Here is a 5,043-nt window from a genome sequence, read left to right on the forward strand (position 1 = left end):
GAGGGAGCTTCACTCTGTATCTAACGCCGTGCTGTACCTGCCCTGGGAGTGTTTGATAGGGCAGTGCAGAGGGAGCTTCACTCTGTATCTAACTCCGTGCTGTAACTGCCCTGGGAGAGATTGATGGGGACAGTGCAGATGGAGCTTTACTCTGTATCTAATCCCGTGCGGGATCTGTCCTGGGAGGATTTGATGGTACAGTGTTGATGGAGATTTATTCTGTATCTAACCCCGAGCTGGAACTGTCCTGTGAGAGATTGATGGGACAGTGTAGAGGGAGGTTTACTCTGTAGCTAACCCCGCGCTGGATCTGTCCTGGGAGGATTTGATGGTACAGTGTTGATGGAGATTTATTCTGTATCGAAGCCCGTGCTGGACCTGTCCTGAGAGAGATTGATGGGACAGTGTAGAGGGAGCTTTACTCTCTATCTTACCCCGTGCTATAGCTGCCCTGGGAGAAATTGATGGGACAGTGCAGAGGGAGATTTATTCTGTATCTAACCCATGCTGTACTTGCCCTGGAAGGATTTGATGGGACAGGTTCGAGGAAGCTTTACTGTATATATTAATTGGGCTGTACCTGCTCTGTGAGTCTTTGATGGGACAATATAGGGCGAGCTTTAATCTGCATATAACACATACTGTACCTGCCCTGGGAGAGTTTGTTGCGACAGTGTCGAGGAAGCTTTAGTCTGTACCTGCCCTCTGACTCTTTGTTGAGACAATGTAGAGGGGGCTTTAATCTGTATCTAATCCGTACTGTACCTGCCCTGGCGGGTTTGATGGGACAGTATAATGGGAGCTTTGCTCTGTATCTTTCCTGTGCTGTGCCTTCCCTGGGAGGGTTTGATGGGACAGTGTAGAGGGAGATTTACTCTGTTTTAAACAAGTGCTGCACTGTAATGTATTTATGCCCGGGTTTACGTGCCACCAGGGGGACCCGCCGTCGAAGGTCATTGGGCCACAGGCACACACATGCAACTTTTGTATATAAAGAAATCCTCCATGTTTAATCCTTAGTTCGACAGCTATAAAAGTAAGGTCAGAATGCACCAGATTGAGTTCACTTTCGTAAGCCTACTGAGTTATTGCTTATGCAACATGCACCTGCCCTGGAAGAGTTTGATGGGACAATGTAGCGGGAGCTTTCCTCTATATCTAACCCCGTGGTGCTTCTGCCCTCGGAGCGTTTGAAGGGACACTTTAGAAGAATCTTTACTCTGTATTTAACGCATGCTGTACCTGCCCTTGGAGAGTTTCAGCAGACATTGTTGAGGGAGCTTTACTTTGTATATTACTCGTTCTGTACCCGCACTGGGCGTGTTGATGGGACAGTGTAGAGGGAGTTTTATTCTGGATCTAACACGGGCTGTATCTGTCCTGAGAGGGTTTGATGGGATAGAGTAGAGGGAGCATTACTCTGTATCGAACACGTGCTGTACCTGTCCTGAGAGAGTTTGATGGGACAATGTAGAGGAAGCTTGACCCTGTATCTAACACGTACTGTACCTGCCCTGGGAGGCTTTGATGTGACTGTGTCGTGGTAGCTTTACTCTGTATTTAACATTATGGTCCTTTTCAATCCACTTGTTTCACACCGAAACAAATGGTAACCGTGATGTGAATTTAACGCCACATGATTCTTTGAAATCATCTTTTAATGATTGGCTAAAACGATTCCTTATGCCACCGACAAACAGTTTTGATTCCAGGTCTCGGCGATAATGTTTGTAACACCAATTTTTAATTCAAAACCTTCTAAAATTGACGACATGCAGCCAACGTGCAAAAGTAAGAATTCTTTTAATCACCGTTAATTAGCCGATAACCTTCTTCAGAATGAAACAACTAAGAATATAATGACTGAGGAACAGTGGCATCTTCAATCATTCATTTTCTCTTTACATGTGATGAATTTTATCCCTATCTCATTTACACGTTGTATGGGAATGATTTAAATTTGTAAGTGTTTATGAGTCAGTTGCAAAACCATTGATTGTGTATGTGCCGATTCTTGATAGGAGGAGCACTTGAGACCGAAGTTCCAGTTCAAAATATGTATCAATAGAATCAATTTCCACCAGTTTCTTTAAACCCAATAACATAATTTATTTCTTGTGGGCTGGATGGAGGAACATGATCCATGAAAAAAATTGTTATCGTTTTAATGGAACAGAATTCTCATAAAATATTGGAGTGGGAACCAATTGGATTATTGCACAGCTGGCAACATTTGCGGAATAGATTCGTGCAGCCAAAACAGACAATGACAACCTGGGACTGTGCGGCACCGAATTCTCGGGTAAAAACAGTTAAAGACTTCGTCCCTGGGTGGGCTCGAACCACCAACCTTTCAGTTAACAGCCGAACGCACTAACCCATTGCGCCACAGAGACTGATGGAAAGATCAGGTGCAAGGCATCCAAAACCAGGGTGTCTGTCAGTTAAACCTTCAGATTTCTCCGAATGGTGTGGAAATTATTCACTCTCAGTGGGACATTTCCCAACTAAATGGAGGGAAATTCATACTGGATGCGTGGAAGCAATCTGATCCCGAACACTGCAGACGCTTCCATGTCACCACCAACCAGCTCTCTCGCAACCGGTGCAATCGACCTTCCAGCCTTCCGGTGCCTTGTCTGTGACAAAGTATTCTGATTGTCCTGAAGCCGGAATTAGGTTTTAATTCATTTTCATCTCCTGACTGCGGATATTCCTGTGATTAAACGGGAACTAAATGCTTCCAGGGACAGTTGGATTCACCGTTTCTTTGCTTGGTGAAATTTCAAAGATTGAAAGCGAAACACATCAGCCCCAAACCTCCCATGAGATGGACGCCCAGTTTCTGTTTCAAGCTTGAATGCGGGAAAAAGAAAAACTTATTCAAAGAAAGTACAAGTCCCTGAGACGCCTGATTATTTGCACCAAACTCCTTTGCAAAGAATTGAGGTTCATGTTTGGTGATCAGTGCACATCTTTCCCCAAACTACAATACTTCAATCATAACTCAACGGCTGTAAAGCAATTTGGGGCGTCATGCGTTCCTGAAAGGCACTGCAGAAATGCAAGTCCTTCTTTGCAAAAGTTTGATGCAATTTCAAAATTTGCGAGCAATATAAGGGCTCCTCTGGGACCACTCGTACATTTCAATTCACAACTCCGAACGGAGAATCAAAGCCCTTGATCAACGAGCCAACTGTTTCACAAACGTGAAGATAAGGTGCAACCAAGACAAAAGCATTTTTTTGTGTGTCGCTATTCAGGACATAAGAAATTAAGAACTTGGAGCAGGAGTAGGCCATATGGCCCATCGAGCATGCTCCGCCATTTAATATGATCATGGCTAATCCGATCATGGACTCAAGTCCAGCTCATTGCCCTTTCCCCATAAGCCATATTCCCTTATCAGTTCAGAAGCTATCTCTGTCTTAAATTTATTTAATGTTGTGGCTTTCTCAGCTCTCTGAGGCAGTGAGTTCGACAGATTTACAACCCTCTGAGAGAAGAAATTCCTCCTCATCACAAATATAAATGGGCGGCACCTTATTCTGAGATTATGACCACTAGTTCTAGTCTCCCCGATCAGTGGAACCATCCTCTCTGCATCCACCTGGTCAAGCTCCCTCTTTACCTTATACATTTCGATAATATCACCTCTCATTCTTCTGAATTCCAATGACTAGAGGCCCTACCTACTCAACCGTTCCTCATAAGTCAACCCCCTCATCTCCGGAGTCAACCGAGTGAACCTTCTCTGAACTGCCTCCAAAGCAAGTGTATCCTTTGGTAAAGTGTTTGTGATCCTCGCCCAATTGCCAGACGGACGGTTTGAATCGCCCCCACCTTACGAAAGTTCTAGATCCGGGAATTATTATTCAGAGTGTAAATTAAATGAGTCACGGAAAGGAATGCCTCGGTGTATATTTTTTTATTCTAGCATACACTGGCTAAATCATGCTCTACGAAACGAAATCACTGTCTCTGTGGAGAATAAAATCCAGGTTACAAACAACATACATACAGTACAGAAATGCGACCTTGTAACACGCACTAATTCCATGGTGGATTCTAACCCCACCCATACCAATGAATTGCCCTCCACAGAACAGCTCAGAAAAGCATCACTTCTGAGAAAACCCTGAGCCCTTACACAGCTGGCTGGGATATCTGGTTACTGGCTTCGGATACTTGCGAACATGTTCACCACCACACGCAGCCCGTTTCCTTGCTCAGCTCAGCTGTGGGAAGTCACTGCCTGGTCTTCAGTCTCGGTGGCTTCTTCTGCAGTACTGCGACCCCTTCCTCTGGGACATCGATCGGTGGAGCGAGAGCGAGAGCGAGAGAGAGCTCTCACTAGACACAAGCTGCAAGCTGCAAGATCCAAGCTTCACACCAAGCTCCAAGCAAAAAATAAAGTGGAAAGGACCCTGTCTTTCTGGGAGTCTTGCTACCCCTATCTTTCCCGCCAATCTTTAAAACCCCTTTGTTTCTAAGCATGGGTATTTAGTCAGTGATGAGCCATCCCACCCATGCATTGGGCTGATGGCCCTTAGTCTGGGCATCTCTCTGAGCCTTTGTGTTGGGAAAGACCCGGCTCCTCCTTGGCTGGCCAGGCTGGTGGGTTCATTGTTCTGTGTCTCCTTCTGAGATGGAGGTGAGAAGTGCTTTTACAAATTAGAGTGGCTTTGTCAGTGGCTCCCCTTCCTGGCTGACAGCTCTTTTGTCAATGGATGACTGAGAGGTATTTTGTCCCAGCTCACTGCCATTCGGTCTCTGGAGTTTTAACAAAACCAGCTTTTTCACATATTTGCGCAGGAAGACCCCAGCACAGGGAAAATAGTCTCTGAAAAATAAAATCCACAACATATTCTAGACTGAGTCCATTCCTTAAACAGAAACTTTGCGATCTCTTCATTACGCTCTGCTAGTTATCGATCTTGCCAAGTAAAAAATGCGTTGGCTTTGCAATGAATTAATGTAAAATTAATGAAAAGAAAATGCAACGTGTTGTCGAGTGCAAAACATGCAGTGCCTGCATTTCAA

The 5,043-nt window shown here is 44.9% G+C and overlaps 1 non-coding gene across 1 annotated transcript; it reads right to left on the bottom strand.

The window, feature by feature from the left end:
* Window positions 1-2,322: 2,322 nt before the first annotated feature.
* Window positions 2,323-2,396, bottom strand: trnan-guu (transfer RNA asparagine (anticodon GUU)). Its single transcript has one exon. It is a non-coding gene; the product is annotated as a tRNA-Asn (tRNA).
* Between the last annotated feature and the right edge of the window lie 2,647 nt (window positions 2,397-5,043).

The sequence above is a fragment of the Pristiophorus japonicus genome, unplaced genomic scaffold (genome assembly GCF_044704955.1).
Source record: "Pristiophorus japonicus isolate sPriJap1 unplaced genomic scaffold, sPriJap1.hap1 HAP1_SCAFFOLD_73, whole genome shotgun sequence".
In the NCBI taxonomy this organism is placed as follows: Eukaryota; Metazoa; Chordata; class Chondrichthyes; family Pristiophoridae; genus Pristiophorus; species Pristiophorus japonicus.